The sequence below is a fragment of the Triturus cristatus genome, chromosome 8, assembly GCF_964204655.1.
Source record: "Triturus cristatus chromosome 8, aTriCri1.1, whole genome shotgun sequence".
Taxonomy (NCBI): Eukaryota; Metazoa; Chordata; class Amphibia; order Caudata; family Salamandridae; genus Triturus; species Triturus cristatus.
The window spans coordinates 738,646,605-738,666,045 of record NC_140591.1 but is presented as its reverse complement, the minus strand read 5'-3'; the positions used below and the strand labels follow the sequence as shown (position 1 = coordinate 738,666,045).

Below are 19,441 nucleotides of genomic sequence, written 5' to 3'. Positions count from 1 at the left end.
CTTTTACAAGCAATCCTATGATAGTCAGCAGGACCCACCCTAAAAAGGAAGGGGCATCCACTTGGACCCTTTCCACCTTTTCTAAATCTCGCCTGATCGAGCACTGATTGAGCAGATAAGCACATGTAATTCTCATTTCAGAAAGTTATTGGTTAGCTTGCTGCTAGCAGCTCAGTTATGTTATGATGTTAGAGGCTATGCAAGGAATGCTTTAGTCCAGCGATATGCAGTTTTTATTGCGCCTTGCATTCAGCAGGAAGATCTTTAGCTTGAATCTGTGGCCTAGGTATTCACCTTGGTATTTCTTTTGGCACAAAGTGAAGGAGTATTTGAGAGAAAATGCACAATGTGTTTCTTATGCTGTTATGAACAACTTGTTACTCTTTCTCATTAAGCTTCAGCCACTGCAGAAATATATAAATAAGGGCTGACTTCCTGTAAGACGTGTCCAAAGCTGGGACGGAATAAAAGGAGACACTTGTAAATGATAGTGCTATCGTTTGAGAAAGGGTAAGTTGAGACTGACTTTCATGCGTATTCACAGACCAAGCATCATAAAGATACCAGCATGATCTTCATTGCGGGCTTAGAGCCGTTATTAGCTTTTGAGAGGTAAGAGGATTTTGAGGGCTCGTTAGTCTAGGGGTATGATTCTCGCTTTGGGTGCGAGAGGTCCCGGGTTCAAATCCCGGACGAGCCCTTTTCTTGGTACTCTTTTCAAGTTGTTTTGAAGTTTGCGTTTCAAAACCAACATCAATTTTTTCTTTGCAGTAGTGGATAATTCTTTGCTAGAGTCTCATGCTTCAGCCCTGCCCAGTCTGAGCTAATACCAAACATCTGGTCTTGCATGGCATGTACGAGCGTTCAGCTAGGGATGTCGGGCAGGTTGCATGAAAGAAATCTAAAGCCAGAGGCCCATGGAATAGCCAGTTCGGAGCAGTTTCATTACAGAAAAATCAACTGTAGGTATCTGTTTCTGTAGTGTAGTGGTTATCACGTTCGCCTCACATGCGAAAGGTCCCCGGTTCGAAACCGGGCAGAAACAGTTGTTATATTGTGTTGGCTACAATGTTGATAGGTGCCGTTTTGCCATGGAATTGTCCAAGCCCTGAAGATTATTTCATGCAATCTCGTTCCAAGAAAGGGAATTCTCTCAAAACACTAAAGTAATCGGCGTGTGGATGTATCTGTTGGTTCTCAGACCTTGCTTTCAAAAGAGCCCTGCAATCGGTTCACTGCTCACCTAGAACAAGCATTAACATGGAGAATTGTTGGCACCAACAGGAATCTTATTTTAGTGGAGTGTTTCTGGCTTTGAGTGCAGAGGCCCTCGGCTCAATTCCAAGATGATCCTTCTCAAGGTGATGATACAAATGCATTGTCACCTTTACGTTTAATGTCAGAATCATTTATTTCCAGTTGGTGGTGTAAGAATGTTTGCAACAGTATGGCGATTTTTCCTAGCCATGCATGAATGAAAGCATATCACTCGCCTTTAGGTGTTTTTCTAATACATTGATATTTGCATCTTCCTTCCTAGCCTGCATGTTTGACTATCTTACAGGCTGCATGTAATAAGTATCACATCAGGGCCCTTCTTCTACTCAATTCACAACTGTTCTATCACGACATAGATAAGAAAGCTGCATCTGCTTTTGTTGTGTAGTGGTAATCAGGTTTACCTGACGTGTGAAAGCCCCATGCTTTGAAAGTACACAGTAACAAAGAAACCGATGACTTTTATAAAAAGGTGTCATGTGTGTCTCTTACTTTGCACAAAAAGTGCCAGAGATGACTTCATTTGCAGTCACTTGAAAAGTAGGGATTCTCCAATAAATGGTAAATGGTTGAAACAAATCTGAAGAAATGCATGACATACCTGTGTGTGTGTGTGTGTGTACGCATGTATGTATATATAGGGAGAGAGAGAGCGTCAATATAAACAGACTTTATTTCAATCAAGCTGTCTTTTCTATCCTTCAGGAGCAGAATGTTCTGATCATCAGCGCTCCAGAATGTAGTGTTTTCTTGGCAAGCATCACATATTGTGATGTTTTAGCTAAAAGTTCCATATCCTAGAGACTGATATATTCCTCTGTACTTGTACCTTGGGGATTCATCAAAACCTGGCATCATAAGCAGCTTTCTACTGCCACAGACTGGACAGCGAAACAATTTAAAATATCCCAGAAAAAGAAAATAAGCATGCTTAATCAGAGCTTTCTGGACAGGAAGGACATTTGAGCAAGTGAGGAATAAGCACTGCTTTTGTTAATTTGCATAGGCAGAATAGAGACTTCTGGGAAAAGGCCGAAATTACAGTCACAGAAAATGGCTGCATCTATAGAGAACGCTAAGAAGTGTTGGCAGCTTTTCCTCTGACCCTGGCCACTTTTACAAGCAATCCTATGATAGTCAGCAGGACCCACCCTAAAAAGGAAGGGGCATCCACTTGGACCCTTTCCACCTTTTCTAAATCTCGCCTGATCGAGCCCTGATCGAGCCGATAAGCACATGTCATTCTCATTTCAGAAAGGTATTGGTTAGCTTGCTGCTAGCAGCTCAGTTATGTTATGATGTTAGAGGCTATGCAAGGAATGCTTTAGTCCAGCGATATGCAGTTTTTATTGCGCCTTGCATTCAGCAGGAAGATCTTTAGCTTGAATCTGTGGCCTAGGTATTCACCTTGGTATTTTTTTTGGCACAAAGTGAAGGAGTATTTGAGAGAAAATGCACAATGTGTTTCTTATGTTGTTATGAACAACTTGTTACTCTTTCTCATTAAGCTTCAGCCACTGCAGAAATATATAAATAAGGGCTGACTTCCTGTAAGACGTGTCCAAAGCTGGGACGGAATAAAAGGAGACACTTGTAAATGATAGTGCTATCGTTTGAGAAAGGGTAAGTTGAGACTGACTTTCATGCGTATTCACAGACCAAGCATCATAAAGATACCAGCATGATCTTCATTGCGGGCTTAGAGCCGGTATTAGCTTTTGAGAGGTAAGAGGATTTTGAGGGCTCGTTGGTCTAGGGGTATGATTCTCGCTTTGGGTGCGAGAGGTCCCAGGTTCAAATCCCGGACGAGCCCTTTTCTTGGTACTCTTTTCAAGTTGTTTTGAAGTTTGCGTTTCAAAACCAACATCAATTTTTTCTTTGCAGTAGTGGATAATTCTTTGCTAGAGTCTCATGCTTCAGCCCTGCCCAGTCTGAGCTAATACCAAACATCTGGTCTTGCATGGCATGTACGAGCGTTCAGCTAGGGATGTCGGGCAGGTTGCATGAAAGAAATCTAAAGCCAGAGGCCCATGGAATAGCCAGTTCGGAGCAGTTTCATTACAGAAAAATCAACTGTAGGTATCTGTTTCTGTAATGTAGTGGTTATCACGTTCGCCTCACACGTGAAAGGTCCCCGGTTCGAAACCGGGCAGAAACAGTTGTTATATTGTGTTGGCTACAATGTTGATAGGTGCCGTTTTGCCATGGAATTGTCCAAGCCCTGAAGATTATTTCATGCAATCTCGTTCCAAGAAAGGGAATTCTCTCAAAACACTAAAGTAATCGGCGTGTGGATGTATCTGTTGGTTCTCAGACCTTGCTTTCAAAAGAGCCCTGCAATCGGTTCACTGCTCACCTAGAACAAGCATTAACATGGAGAATTGTTGGCACCAACAGGAATCTTATTTTAGTGGAGTGTTTCTGGCTTTGAGTGCAGAGGCCCTCGGCTCAATTCCAAGATGATCCTTCTCAAGGTGATGATACAAATGCATTGTCACCTTTACGTTTAATGTCAGAATCATTTATTTCCAGTTGGTGGTGTAAGAATGTTTGCAACAGTATGGCGATTTTTCCTAGCCATGCATGAATGAAAGCATATCACTCGCCTTTAGGTGTTTTTCTAATACATTGATATTTGCATCTTCCTTCTTAGCCTGCATGTTTGACTATCTTACAGGCTGCATGTAATAAGTATCACATCAGGGCCCTTCTTCTACTCAATTCACAACTGTTCTATCACGACATAGATAAGAAAGCTGCATCTGCTTTTGTTGTGTAGTGGTAATCAGGTTTACCTGACGTGTGAAAGCCCCATGCTTTGAAAGTACACAGTAACAAAGAAACCGATGACTTTTATAAAAAGGTGTCATGTGTGTCTCTTACTTTGCACAAAAAGTGCCAGAGATGACTTCATTTGCAGTCACTTGAAAAGTAGGGATTCTCCAATAAATGGTAAATGGTTGAAACAAATCTGAAGAAATGCATGACATACCTGTGTGTGTGTGTGTATGCATGTATGTATATATAGGGAGAGAGAGAGCGTCAATATAAACAGACTTTATTTCAATCAAGCTGTCTTTTCTATCCTTCAGGAGCAGAATGTTCTGATCATCAGCGCTCCAGAATGTAGTGTTTTCTTGGCAAGCATCACATATTGTGATGTGTTAGCTAAAAGTTCCATATCCTAGAGACTGATATATTCCTCTGTACTTGTACCTTGGGGATTCATCAAAACCTGGCATCATAAGCAGCTTTCTACTGCCACAGACTGGACAGCGAAACAATTTAAAATATCCCAGAAAAAGAAAATAAGCATGCTTAATCAGAGCTTTCTGGACAGGAAGGACATTTGAGCAAGTGAGGAATAAGCACTGCTTTTGTTAATTTGCATAGGCAGAATAGAGACTTCTGGGAAAAGGCCGAAATTACAGTCACAGAAAATGGCTGCATCTATAGAGAACGCTAAGAAGTGTTGGCAGCTTTTCCTCTGACTCTGGCCACTTTTACAAGCAATCCTATGATAGTCAGCAGGACCCACCCTAAAAAGGAAGGGGCATCCACTTGGACCCTTTCCACCTTTTCTAAATCTCGCCTGATCGAGCACTGATTGAGCAGATAAGCACATGTAATTCTCATTTCAGAAAGGTATTGGTTAGCTTGCTGCTAGCAGCTCAGTTATGTTATGATGTTAGAGGCTATGCAAGGAATGCTTTAGTCCAGCGATATGCAGTTTTTATTGCGCCTTGCATTCAGCAGGAAGATCTTTAGCTTGAATCTGTGGCCTAGGTATTCACCTTGGTATTTCTTTTGGCACAAAGTGAAGGAGTATTTAAGAGAAAATGCACAATGTGTTTCTTATGTTGTTATGAACAACTTGTTACTCTTTCTCATTAAGCTTCAGCCACTGAAGAAATATATAAATAAGGGCTGACTTCCTGTAAGACGTGTCCAAAGCTGGGACGGAATAAAAGGAGACACTTGTAAATGATAGTGCTATCGTTTGAGAAAGGGTAAGTTGAGACTGACTTTCATGCGTATTCACAGACCAAGCATCATAAAGATACCAGCATGATCTTCATTGCGGGCTTAGAGCCGGTATTAGCTTTTGAGAGGTAAGAGGATTTTGAGGGCTCGTTGGTCTAGGGGTATGATTCTCGCTTTGGGTGCGAGAGGTCCCGGCTTCAAATCCCGGACGAGCCCTTTTCTTGGTACTCTTTTCAAGTTGTTTTGAAGTTTGCGTTTCAAAACCAACATCAATTTTTTCTTTGCAGTAGTGGATAATTCTTTGCTAGAGTCTCATGCTTCAGCCCTGCCCAGTCTGAGCTAATACCAAACATCTGGTCTTGCATGGCATGTACGAGCGTTCAGCTAGGGATGTCGGGCAGGTTGCATGAAAGAAATCTAAAGCCAGAGGCCCATGGAATAGCCAGTTCGGAGCAGTTTCATTACAGAAAAATCAACTGTAGGTATCTGTTTCTGTAGTGTAGTGGTTATCACGTTCGCCTCACACGCGAAAGGTCCCCGGTTCGAAACCGGGCAGAAACAGTTGTTATATTGTGTTGGCTACAATGTTGATAGGTGCCGTTTTGCCATGGAATTGTCCATGCCCTGAAGATTATTTCATGCAATCTCGTTCCAAGAAAGGGAATTCTCTCAAAACACTAAAGTAATCGGCGTGTGGATGTATCTGTTGGTTCTCAGACCTTGCTTTCAAAAGAGCCCTGCAATCGGTTCACTGCTCACCTAGAACAAGCATTAACATGGAGAATTGTTGGCACCAACAGGAATCTTATTTTAGTGGAGTGTTTCTGGCTTTGAGTGCAGAGGCCCTCGGCTCAATTCCAAGATGATCCTTCTCAAGGTGATGATACAAATGCATTGTCACCTTTACGTTTAATGTCAGAATCATTTATTTCCAGTTGGTGGTGTAAGAATGTTTGCAACAGTATGGCGATTTTTCCTAGCCATGCATGAATGAAAGCATATCACTCGCCTTTAGGTGTTTTTCTAATACATTGATATTTGCATCTTCCTTCCTAGCCTGCATGTTTGACTATCTTACAGGCTGCATGTAATAAGTATCACATCAGGGCCCTTCTTCTACTCAATTCACAACTGTTCTATCACGACATAGATAAGAAAGCTGCATCTGCTTTTGTTGTGTAGTGGTAATCAGGTTTACCTGACGTGTGAAAGCCCCATGCTTTGAAAGTACACAGTAACAAAGAAACCGATGACTTTTATAAAAAGGTGTCATGTGTGTCTCTTACTTTGCACAAAAAGTGCCAGAGATGACTTCATTTGCAGTCACTTGAAAAGTAGGGATTCTCCAATAAATGGTAAATGGTTGAAACAAATCTGAAGAAATGCATGACATACCTGTGTGTGTGTGTGTACGCATGTATGTATATATAGGGAGAGAGAGAGCGTCAATATAAACAGACTTTATTTCAATCAAGCTGTCTTTTCTATCCTTCAGGAGCAGAATGTTCTGATCATCAGCGCTCCAGAATGTAGTGTTTTCTTGGCAAGCATCACATATTGTGATGTTTTAGCTAAAAGTTCCATATCCTAGAGACTGATATATTCCTCTGTACTTGTACCTTGGGGATTCATCAAAACCTGGCATCATAAGCAGCTTTCTACTGCCACAGACTGGACAGCGAAACAATTTAAAATATCCCAGAAAAAGAAAATAAGCATGCTTAATCAGAGCTTTCTGGACAGGAAGGACATTTGAGCAAGTGAGGAATAAGCACTGCTTTTGTTAATTTGCATAGGCAGAATAGAGACTTCTGGGAAAAGGCCGAAATTACAGTCACAGAAAATGGCTGCATCTATAGAGAACGCTAAGAAGTGTTGGCAGCTTTTCCTCTGACCCTGGCCACTTTTACAAGCAATCCTATGATAGTCAGCAGGACCCACCCTAAAAAGGAAGGGGCATCCACTTGGACCCTTTCCACCTTTTCTAAATCTCGCCTGATCGAGCCCTGATCGAGCCGATAAGCACATGTCATTCTCATTTCAGAAAGGTATTGGTTAGCTTGCTGCTAGCAGCTCAGTTATGTTATGATGTTAGAGGCTATGCAAGGAATGCTTTAGTCCAGCGATATGCAGTTTTTATTGCGCCTTGCATTCAGCAGGAAGATCTTTAGCTTGAATCTGTGGCCTAGGTATTCACCTTGGTATTTTTTTTGGCACAAAGTGAAGGAGTATTTGAGAGAAAATGCACAATGTGTTTCTTATGTTGTTATGAACAACTTGTTACTCTTTCTCATTAAGCTTCAGCCACTGCAGAAATATATAAATAAGGGCTGACTTCCTGTAAGACGTGTCCAAAGCTGGGACGGAATAAAAGGAGACACTTGTAAATGATAGTGCTATCGTTTGAGAAAGGGTAAGTTGAGACTGACTTTCATGCGTATTCACAGACCAAGCATCATAAAGATACCAGCATGATCTTCATTGCGGGCTTAGAGCCGTTATTAGCTTTTGAGAGGTAAGAGGATTTTGAGGGCTCGTTAGTCTAGGGGTATGATTCTCGCTTTGGGTGCGAGAGGTCCCGGGTTCAAATCCCGGACGAGCCCTTTTCTTGGTACTCTTTTCAAGTTGTTTTGAAGTTTGCGTTTCAAAACCAACATCAATTTTTTCTTTGCAGTAGTGGATAATTCTTTGCTAGAGTCTCATGCTTCAGCCCTGCCCAGTCTGAGCTAATACCAAACATCTGGTCTTGCATGGCATGTACGAGCGTTCAGCTAGGGATGTCGGGCAGGTTGCATGAAAGAAATCTAAAGCCAGAGGCCCATGGAATAGCCAGTTCGGAGCAGTTTCATTACAGAAAAATCAACTGTAGGTATCTGTTTCTGTAGTGTAGTGGTTATCACGTTCGCCTCACATGCGAAAGGTCCCCGGTTCGAAACCGGGCAGAAACAGTTGTTATATTGTGTTGGCTACAATGTTGATAGGTGCCGTTTTGCCATGGAATTGTCCAAGCCCTGAAGATTATTTCATGCAATCTCGTTCCAAGAAAGGGAATTCTCTCAAAACACTAAAGTAATCGGCGTGTGGATGTATCTGTTGGTTCTCAGACCTTGCTTTCAAAAGAGCCCTGCAATCGGTTCACTGCTCACCTAGAACAAGCATTAACATGGAGAATTGTTGGCACCAACAGGAATCTTATTTTAGTGGAGTGTTTCTGGCTTTGAGTGCAGAGGCCCTCGGCTCAATTCCAAGATGATCCTTCTCAAGGTGATGATACAAATGCATTGTCAGCTTTACGTTTAATGTCAGAATCATTTATTTCCAGTTGGTGGTGTAAGAATGTTTGCAACAGTATGGCGATTTTTCCTAGCCATGCATGAATGAAAGCATATCACTCGCCTTTAGGTGTTTTTCTAATACATTGATATTTGCATCTTCCTTCCTAGCCTGCATGTTTGACTATCTTACAGGCTGCATGTAATAAGTATCACATCAGGGCCCTTCTTCTACTCAATTCACAACTGTTCTATCACGACATAGATAAGAAAGCTGCATCTGCTTTTGTTGTGTAGTGGTAATCAGGTTTACCTGACGTGTGAAAGCCCCATGCTTTGAAAGTACACAGTAACAAAGAAACCGATGACTTTTATAAAAAGGTGTCATGTGTGTCTCTTACTTTGCACAAAAAGTGCCAGAGATGACTTCATTTGCAGTCACTTGAAAAGTAGGGATTCTCCAATAAATGGTAAATGGTTGAAACAAATCTGAAGAAATGCATGACATACCTGTGTGTGTGTGTGTGTGTACGCATGTATGTATATATAGGGAGAGAGAGAGCGTCAATATAAACAGACTTTATTTCAATCAAGCTGTCTTTTCTATCCTTCAGGAGCAGAATGTTCTGATCATCAGCGCTCCAGAATGTAGTGTTTTCTTGGCAAGCATCACATATTGTGATGTTTTAGCTAAAAGTTCCATATCCTAGAGACTGATATATTCCTCTGTACTTGTACCTTGGGGATTCATCAAAACCTGGCATCATAAGCAGCTTTCTACTGCCACAGACTGGACAGCGAAACAATTTAAAATATCCCAGAAAAAGAAAATAAGCATGCTTAATCAGAGCTTTCTGGACAGGAAGGACATTTGAGCAAGTGAGGAATAAGCACTGCTTTTGTTAATTTGCATAGGCAGAATAGAGACTTCTGGGAAAAGGCCGAAATTACAGTCACAGAAAATGGCTGCATCTATAGAGAACGCTAAGAAGTGTTGGCAGCTTTTCCTCTGACCCTGGCCACTTTTACAAGCAATCCTATGAAAGTCAGCAGGACCCACCCTAAAAAGGAAGGGGCATCCACTTGGACCCTTTCCACCTTTTCTAAATCTCGCCTGATCGAGCCCTGATCGAGCCGATAAGCACATGTCATTCTCATTTCAGAAAGGTATTGGTTAGCTTGCTGCTAGCAGCTCAGTTATGTTATGATGTTAGAGGCTATGCAAGGAATGCTTTAGTCCAGCGATATGCAGTTTTTATTGCGCCTTGCATTCAGCAGGAAGATCTTTAGCTTGAATCTGTGGCCTAGGTATTCACCTTGGTATTTTTTTTGGCACAAAGTGAAGGAGTATTTGAGAGAAAATGCACAATGTGTTTCTTATGTTGTTATGAACAACTTGTTACTCTTTCTCATTAAGCTTCAGCCACTGCAGAAATATATAAATAAGGGCTGACTTCCTGTAAGACGTGTCCAAAGCTGGGACGGAATAAAAGGAGACACTTGTAAATGATAGTGCTATCGTTTGAGAAAGGGTAAGTTGAGACTGACTTTCATGCGTATTCACAGACCAAGCATCATAAAGATACCAGCATGATCTTCATTGCGGGCTTAGAGCCGGTATTAGCTTTTGAGAGGTAAGAGGATTTTGAGGGCTCGTTGGTCTATGGGTATGATTCTCGCTTTGGGTGCGAGAGGTCCCAGGTTCAAATCCCGGACGAGCCCTTTTCTTGGTACTCTTTTCAAGTTGTTTTGAAGTTTGCGTTTCAAAACCAACATCAATTTTTTCTTTGCAGTAGTGGATAATTCTTTGCTAGAGTCTCATGCTTCAGCCCTGCCCAGTCTGAGCTAATACCAAACATCTGGTCTTGCATGGCATGTACGAGCGTTCAGCTAGGGATGTCGGGCAGGTTGCATGAAAGAAATCTAAAGCCAGAGGCCCATGGAATAGCCAGTTCGGAGCAGTTTCATTACAGAAAAATCAACTGTAGGTATCTGTTTCTGTAGTGTAGTGGTTATCACGTTCGCCTCACACGCGAAAGGTCCCCGGTTCGAAACCGGGCAGAAACAGTTGTTATATTGTGTTGGCTACAATGTTGATAGGTGCCGTTTTGCCATGGAATTGTCCAAGCCCTGAAGATTATTTCATGCAATCTCGTTCCAAGAAAGGGAATTCTCTCAAAACACTAAAGAAATCGGCGTGTGGATGTATCTGTTGGTTCTCAGACCTTGCTTTCAAAAGAGCCCTGCAATCGGTTCACTGCTCACCTAGAACAAGCATTAACATGGAGAATTGTTGGCACCAACAGGAATCTTATTTTAGTGGAGTGTTTCTGGCTTTGAGTGCAGAGGCCCTCGGCTCAATTCCAAGATGATCCTTCTCAGGGTGATGATACAAATGCATTGTCACCTTTACGTTTAATGTCAGAATCATTTATTTCCAGTTGGTGGTGTAAGAATGTTTGCAACAGTATGGCGATTTTTCCTAGCCATGCATGAATGAAAGCATATCACTCGCCTTTAGGTGTTTTTCTAATACATTGATATTTGCATCTGCCTTCCTAGCCTGCATGTTTGACTATCTTACAGGCTGCATGTAATAAGTATCACATCAGGGCCCTTCTTCTACTCAATTCACAACTGTTCTATCACGACATAGATAAGAAAGCTGCATCTGCTTTTGTTGTGTAGTGGTAATCAGGTTTACCTGACGTGTGAAAGCCCCATGCTTTGAAAGTACACAGTAACAAAGAAACCGATGACTTTTATAAAAAGGTGTCATGTGTGTCTCTTACTTTGCACAAAAAGTGCCAGAGATGACTTCATTTGCAGTCACTTGAAAAGTAGGGATTCTCCAATAAATGGTAAATGGTTGAAACAAATCTGAAGAAATGCATGACATACCTGTGTGTGTGTGTGTATGCATGTATGTATATATAGGGAGAGAGAGAGCGTCAATATAAACAGACTTTATTTCAATCAAGCTGTCTTTTCTATCCTTCAGGAGCAGAATGTTCTGATCATCAGCGCTCCAGAATGTAGTGTTTTCTTGGCAAGCATCACATATTGTGATGTGTTAGCTAAAAGTTCCATATCCTAGAGACTGATATATTCCTCTGTACTTGTACCTTGGGGATTCATCAAAACCTGGCATCATAAGCAGCTTTCTACTGCCACAGACTGGACAGCGAAACAATTTAAAATATCCCAGAAAAAGAAAATAAGCATGCTTAATCAGAGCTTTCTGGACAGGAAGGACATTTGAGCAAGTGAGGAATAAGCACTGCTTTTGTTAATTTGCATAGGCAGAATAGAGACTTCTGGGAAAAGGCCGAAATTACAGTCACAGAAAATGGCTGCATCTATAGAGAACGCTAAGAAGTGTTGGCAGCTTTTCCTCTGACCCTGGCCACTTTTACAAGCAATCCTATGATAGTCAGCAGGACCCACCCTAAAAAGGAAGGGGCATCCACTTGGACCCTTTCCACCTTTTCTAAATCTCGCCTGATCGAGCCCTGATCGAGCCGATAAGCACATGTCATTCTCATTTCAGAAAGGTATTGGTTAGCTTGCTGCTAGCAGCTCAGTTATGTTATGATGTTAGAGGCTATGCAAGGAATGCTTTAGTCCAGCGATATGCAGTTTTTATTGCGCCTTGCATTCAGCAGGAAGATCTTTAGCTTGAATCTGTGGCCTAGGTATTCACCTTGGTATTTTTTTTGGCACAAAGTGAAGGAGTATTTGAGAGAAAATGCACAATGTGTTTCTTATGTTGTTATGAACAACTTGTTACTCTTTCTCATTAAGCTTCAGCCACTGCAGAAATATATAAATAAGGGCTGACTTCCTGTAAGACGTGTCCAAAGCTGGGACGGAATAAAAGGAGACACTTGTAAATGATAGTGCTATCGTTTGAGAAAGGGTAAGTTGAGACTGACTTTCATGCGTATTCACAGACCAAGCATCATAAAGATACCAGCATGATCTTCATTGCGGGCTTAGAGCCGGTATTAGCTTTTGAGAGGTAAGAGGATTTTGAGGGCTTGTTGGTCTAGGGGTATGATTCTCGCTTTGGGTGCGAGAGGTCCCAGGTTCAAATCCCGGACGAGCCCTTTTCTTGGTACTCTTTTCAAGTTGTTTTGAAGTTTGCGTTTCAAAACCAACATCAATTTTTTCTTTGCAGTAGTGGATAATTCTTTGCTAGAGTCTCATGCTTCAGCCCTGCCCAGTCTGAGCTAATACCAAACATCTGGTCTTGCATGGCATGTACGAGCGTTCAGCTAGGGATGTCGGGCAGGTTGCATGAAAGAAATCTAAAGCCAGAGGCCCATGGAATAGCCAGTTCGGAGCAGTTTCATTACAGAAAAATCAACTGTAGGTATCTGTTTCTGTAATGTAGTGGTTATCACGTTCGCCTCACACGTGAAAGGTCCCCGGTTCGAAACCGGGCAGAAACAGTTTTTATATTGTGTTGGCTACAATGTTGATAGGTGCCGTTTTGCCATGGAATTGTCCAAGCCCTGAAGATTATTTCATGCAATCTCGTTCCAAGAAAGGGAATTCTCTCAAAACACTAAAGTAATCGGCGTGTGGATGTATCTGTTGGTTCTCAGACCTTGCTTTCAAAAGAGCCCTGCAATCGGTTCACTGCTCACCTAGAACAAGCATTAACATGGAGAATTGTTGGCACCAACAGGAATCTTATTTTAGTGGAGTGTTTCTGGCTTTGAGTGCAGAGGCCCTCGGCTCAATTCCAAGATGATCCTTCTCAGGGTGATGATACAAATGCATTGTCACCTTTACGTTTAATGTCAGAATCATTTATTTCCAGTTGGTGGTGTAAGAATGTTTGCAACAGTATGGCGATTTTTCCTAGCCATGCATGAATGAAAGCATATCACTCGCCTTTAGGTGTTTTTCTAATACATTGATATTTGCATCTTCCTTCCTAGCCTGCATGTTTGACTATCTTACAGGCTGCATGTAATAAGTATCACATCAGGGCCCTTCTTCTACTCAATTCACAACTGTTCTATCACGACATAGATAAGAAAGCTGCATCTGCTTTTGTTGTGTAGTGGTAATCAGGTTTACCTGACGTGTGAAAGCCCCATGCTTTGAAAGTACACAGTAACAAAGAAAGCGATGACTTTTATAAAAAGGTGTCATGTGTGTCTCTTACTTTGCACAAAAAGTGCCAGAGATGACTTCATTTGCAGTCACTTGAAAAGTAGGGATTCTCCAATAAATGGTAAATGGTTGAAACAAATCTGAAGAAATGCATGACATACCTGTGTGTGTGTGTGTATGCATGTATGTATATATAGGGAGAGAGAGAGCGTCAATATAAACAGACTTTATTTCAATCAAGCTGTCTTTTCTATCCTTCAGGAGCAGAATGTTCTGATCATCAGCGCTCCAGAATGTAGTGTTTTCTTGGCAAGCATCACATATTGTGATGTGTTAGCTAAAAGTTCCATATCCTAGAGACTGATATATTCCTCTGTACTTGTACCTTGGGGATTCATCAAAACCTGGCATCATAAGCAGCTTTCTACTGCCACAGACTGGACAGCGAAACAATTTAAAATATCCCAGAAAAAGAAAATAAGCATGCTTAATCAGAGCTTTCTGGACAGGAAGGACATTTGAGCAAGTGAGGAATAAGCACTGCTTTTGTTAATTTGCATAGGCAGAATAGAGACTTCTGGGAAAAGGCCGAAATTACAGTCACAGAAAATGGCTGCATCTATAGAGAACGCTAAGAAGTGTTGGCAGCTTTTCCTCTGACCCTGGCCACTTTTACAAGCAATCCTATGATAGTCAGCAGGACCCACCCTAAAAAGGAAGGGGCATCCACTTGGACCCTTTCCACCTTTTCTAAATCTCGCCTGATCGAGCACTGATTGAGCAGATAAGCACATGTAATTCTCATTTCAGAAAGTTATTGGTTAGCTTGCTGCTAGCAGCTCAGTTATGTTATGATGTTAGAGGCTATGCAAGGAATGCTTTAGTCCAGCGATATGCAGTTTTTATTGCGCCTTGCATTCAGCAGGAAGATCTTTAGCTTGAATCTGTGGCCTAGGTATTCACCTTGGTATTTCTTTTGGCACAAAGTGAAGGAGTATTTGAGATAAAATGCACAATGTGTTTCTTATGCTGTTATGAACAACTTGTTACTCTTTCTCATTAAGCTTCAGCCACTGCAGAAATATATAAATAAGGGCTGACTTCCTGTAAGACGTGTCCAAAGCTGGGACGGAATAAAAGGAGACACTTGTAAATGATAGTGCTATCGTTTGAGAAAGGGTAAGTTGAGACTGACTTTCATGCGTATTCACAGACCAAGCATCATAAAGATACCAGCATGATCTTCATTGCGGGCTTAGAGCCGTTATTAGCTTTTGAGAGGTAAGAGGATTTTGAGGGCTCGTTAGTCTAGGGGTATGATTCTCGCTTTGGGTGCGAGAGGTCCCGGGTTCAAATCCCGGACGAGCCCTTTTCTTGGTACTCTTTTCAAGTTGTTTTGAAGTTTGCGTTTCAAAACCAACATCAATTTTTTCTTTGCAGTAGTGGATAATTCTTTGCTAGAGTCTCATGCTTCAGCCCTGCCCAGTCTGAGCTAATACCAAACATCTGGTCTTGCATGGCATGTACGAGCGTTCAGCTAGGGATGTCGGGCAGGTTGCATGAAAGAAATCTAAAGCCAGAGGCCCATGGAATAGCCAGTTCGGAGCAGTTTCATTACAGAAAAATCAACTGTAGGTATCTGTTTCTGTAGTGTAGTGGTTATCACGTTCGCCTCACATGCGAAAGGTCCCCGGTTCGAAACCGGGCAGAAACAGTTGTTATATTGTGTTGGCTACAATGTTGATAGGTGCCGTTTTGCCATGGAATTGTCCAAGCCCTGAAGATTATTTCATGCAATCTCGTTCCAAGAAAGGGAATTCTCTCAAAACACTAAAGTAATCGGCGTGTGGATGTATCTGTTGGTTCTCAGACCTTGCTTTCAAAAGAGCCCTGCAATCGGTTCACTGCTCACCTAGAACAAGCATTAACATGGAGAATTGTTGGCACCAACAGGAATCTTATTTTAGTGGAGTGTTTCTGGCTTTGAGTGCAGAGGCCCTCGGCTCAATTCCAAGATGATCCTTCTCAAGGTGATGATACAAATGCATTGTCACCTTTACGTTTAATGTCAGAATCATTTATTTCCAGTTGGTGGTGTAAGAATGTTTGCAACAGTATGGCGATTTTTCCTAGCCATGCATGAATGAAAGCATATCATTCGCCTTTAGGTGTTTTTCTAATACATTGATATTTGCATCTTCCTTCCTAGCCTGCATGTTTGACTATCTTACAGGCTGCATGTAATAAGTATCACATCAGGGCCCTTCTTCTACTCAATTCACAACTGTTCTATCACGACATAGATAAGAAAGCTGCATCTGCTTTTGTTGTGTAGTGGTAATCAGGTTTACCTGACGTGTGAAAGCCCCATGCTTTGAAAGTACACAGTAACAAAGAAACCGATGACTTTTATAAAAAGGTGTCATGTGTGTCTCTTACTTTGCACAAAAAGTGCCAGAGATGACTTCATTTGCAGTCACTTGAAAAGTAGGGATTCTCCAATAAATGGTAAATGGTTGAAACAAATCTGAAGAAATGCATGACATACCTGTGTGTGTGTGTGTGTGTACGCATGTATGTATATATAGGGAGAGAGAGAGCGTCAATATAAACAGACTTTATTTCAATCAAGCTGTCTTTTCTATCCTTCAGGAGCAGAATGTTCTGATCATCAGCGCTCCAGAATGTAGTGTTTTCTTGGCAAGCATCACATATTGTGATGTTTTAGCTAAAAGTTCCATATCCTAGAGACTGATATATTCCTCTGTACTTGTACCTTGGGGATTCATCAAAACCTGGCATCATAAGCAGCTTTCTACTGCCACAGACTGGACAGCGAAACAATTTAAAATATCCCAGAAAAAGAAAATAAGCATGCTTAATCAGAGCTTTCTGGACAGGAAGGACATTTGAGCAAGTGAGGAATAAGCACTGCTTTTGTTAATTTGCATAGGCAGAATAGAGACTTCTGGGAAAAGGCCGAAATTACAGTCACAGAAAATGGCTGCATCTATAGAGAACGCTAAGAAGTGTTGGCAGCTTTTCCTCTGACCCTGGCCACTTTTACAAGCAATCCTATGATAGTCAGCAGGACCCACCCTAAAAAGGAAGGGGCATCCACTTGGACCCTTTCCACCTTTTCTAAATCTTGCCTGATCGAGCCCTGATCGAGCCGATAAGCACATGTCATTCTCATTTCAGAAAGGTATTGGTTAGCTTGCTGCTAGCAGCTCAGTTATGTTATGATGTTAGAGGCTATGCAAGGAATGCTTTAGTCCAGCGATATGCAGTTTTTATTGCGCCTTGCATTCAGCAGGAAGATCTTTAGCTTGAATCTGTGGCCTAGGTATTCACCTTGGTATTTTTTTTGGCACAAAGTGAAGGAGTATTTGAGAGAAAATGCACAATGTGTTTCTTATGTTGTTATGAACAACTTGTTACTCTTTCTCATTAAGCTTCAGCCACTGCAGAAATATATAAATAAGGGCTGACTTCCTGTAAGACGTGTCCAAAGCTGGGACGGAATAAAAGGAGACACTTGTAAATGATAGTGCTATCGTTTGAGAAAGGGTAAGTTGAGACTGACTTTCATGCGTATTCACAGACCAAGCATCATAAAGATACCAGCATGATCTTCATTGCGGGCTTAGAGCCGGTATTAGCTTTTGAGAGGTAAGAGGATTTTGAGGGCTCGTTGGTCTATGGGTATGATTCTCGCTTTGGGTGCGAGATGTCCCAGGTTCAAATCCCGGACGAGCCCTTTTCTTGGTACTCTTTTCAAGTTGTTTTGAAGTTTGCGTTTCAAAACCAACATCAATTTTTTCTTTGCAGTAGTGGATAATTCTTTGCTAGAGTCTCATGCTTCAGCCCTGCCCAGTCTGAGCTAATACCAAACATCTGGTCTTGCATGGCATGTACGAGCGTTCAGCTAGGGATGTCGGGCAGGTTGCATGAAAGAAATCTAAAGCCAGAGGCCCATGGAATAGCCAGTTCGGAGCAGTTTCATTACAGAAAAATCAACTGTAGGTATCTGTTTCTGTAGTGTAGTGGTTATCACGTTCGCCTCACACGCGAAAGGTCCCCGGTTCGAAACCGGGCAGAAACAGTTGTTATATTGTGTTGGCTACAATGTTGATAGGTGCCGTTTTGCCATGGAATTGTCCAAGCCCTGAAGATTATTTCATGCAATCTCGTTCCAAGAAAGGGAATTCTCTCAAAACACTAAAGAAATCGGCGTGTGGATGTATCTGTTGGTTCTCAGACCTTGCTTTCAAAAGAGCCCTGCAATCGGTTCACTGCTCACCTAGAACAAGCATTAACATGGAGAATTGTTGGCACCAACAGGAATCTTATTTTAGTGGAGTGTTTCTGGCTTTGAGTGCAGAGGCCCTCGGCTCAATTCCAAGATGATCCTTCTCAGGGTGATGATACAAATGCATTGTCACCTTTACGTTTAATGTCAGAATCATTTATTTCCAGTTGGTGGTGTAAGAATGTTTGCAACAGTATGGCGATTTTTCCTAGCCATGCATGAATGAAAGCATATCACTCGCCTTTAGGTGTTTTTCTAATACATTGATATTTGCATCTGCCTTCCTAGCCTGCATGTTTGACTATCTTACAGGCTGCATGTAATAAGTATCACATCAGGGCCCTTCTTCTACTCAATTCACAACTGTTCTATCACGACATAGATAAGAAAGCTGCATCTGCTTTTGTTGTGTAGTGGTAATCAGGTTTACCTGACGTGTGAAAGCCCCATGCTTTGAAAGTACACAGTAACAAAGAAACCGATGACTTTTATAAAAAGGTGTCATGTGTGTCTCTTACTTTGCACAAAAAGTGCCAGAGATGACTTCATTTGCAGTCACTTGAAAAGTAGGGATTCTCCAATAAATGGTAAATGGTTGAAACAAATCTGAAGAAATGCATGACATACCTGTGTGTGTGTGTGTATGCATGTATGTATATATAGGGAGAGAGAGAGCGTCAATATAAACAGACTTTATTTCAATCAAGCTGTCTTTTCTATCCTTCAGGAGCAGAATGTTCTGATCATCAGCGCTCCAGAATGTAGTGTTTTCTTGGCAAGCATCACATATTGTGATGTGTTAGCTAAAAGTTCCATATCCTAGAGACTGATATATTCCTCTGTACTTGTACCTTGGGGATTCATCAAAACCTGGCATCATAAGCAGCTTTCTACTGCCACAGACTGGACAGCGAAACAATTTAAAATATCCCAGAAAAAGAAAATAAGCATGCTTAATCAGAGCTTTCTGGACAGGAAGGACATTTGAGCAAGTGAGGAATAAGCACTGCTTTTGTTAATTTGCATAGGCAGAATAGAGACTTCTGGGAAAAGGCCGAAATTACAGTCACAGAAAATGGCTGCATCTATAGAGAACGCTAAGAAGTGTTGGCAGCTTTTCCTCTGACCCTGGCCACTTTTACAAGCAATCCTATGATAGTCAGCAGGACCCACCCTAAAAAGGAAGGGGCATCCACTTGGACCCTTTCCACCTTTTCTAAATCTCGCCTGATCGAGCCCTGATCGAGCCGATAAGCACATGTCATTCTCATTTCAGAAAGGTATTGGTTAGCTTGCTGCTAGCAGCTCAGTTATGTTATGATGTTAGAGGCTATGCAAGGAATGCTTTAGTCCAGCGATATGCAGTTTTTATTGCGCCTTGCATTCAGCAGGAAGATCTTTAGCTTGAATCTGTGGCCTAGGTATTCACCTTGGTATTTTTTTTGGCACAAAGTGAAGGAGTATTTGA

At 41.7% G+C, this 19,441-nt stretch overlaps 6 non-coding genes across 6 annotated transcripts; all 6 read left to right on the top strand.

Annotated features, from left to right (window-relative positions):
• Nucleotides 1–972: 972 nt before the first annotated feature.
• TRNAV-CAC (transfer RNA valine (anticodon CAC)) lies at nucleotides 973–1,045 on the top strand. Its single transcript has one exon. It is a non-coding gene; the product is annotated as a tRNA-Val (tRNA).
• Nucleotides 1,046–5,750: 4,705 nt separating this feature from the next.
• On the top strand, nucleotides 5,751–5,823 carry TRNAV-CAC (transfer RNA valine (anticodon CAC)). Its single transcript has one exon. It is a non-coding gene; the product is annotated as a tRNA-Val (tRNA).
• Nucleotides 5,824–8,137: 2,314 nt separating this feature from the next.
• Nucleotides 8,138–8,210, top strand: TRNAV-CAC (transfer RNA valine (anticodon CAC)). Its single transcript has one exon. It is a non-coding gene; the product is annotated as a tRNA-Val (tRNA).
• A 2,318-nt stretch (nucleotides 8,211–10,528) lies between these two features.
• On the top strand, nucleotides 10,529–10,601 carry TRNAV-CAC (transfer RNA valine (anticodon CAC)). The gene has a single exon. It is a non-coding gene; the product is annotated as a tRNA-Val (tRNA).
• A 4,701-nt stretch (nucleotides 10,602–15,302) lies between these two features.
• Nucleotides 15,303–15,375, top strand: TRNAV-CAC (transfer RNA valine (anticodon CAC)). The gene has a single exon. It is a non-coding gene; the product is annotated as a tRNA-Val (tRNA).
• A 2,318-nt stretch (nucleotides 15,376–17,693) lies between these two features.
• On the top strand, nucleotides 17,694–17,766 carry TRNAV-CAC (transfer RNA valine (anticodon CAC)). The gene has a single exon. It is a non-coding gene; the product is annotated as a tRNA-Val (tRNA).
• Nucleotides 17,767–19,441: the final 1,675 nt, after the last annotated feature.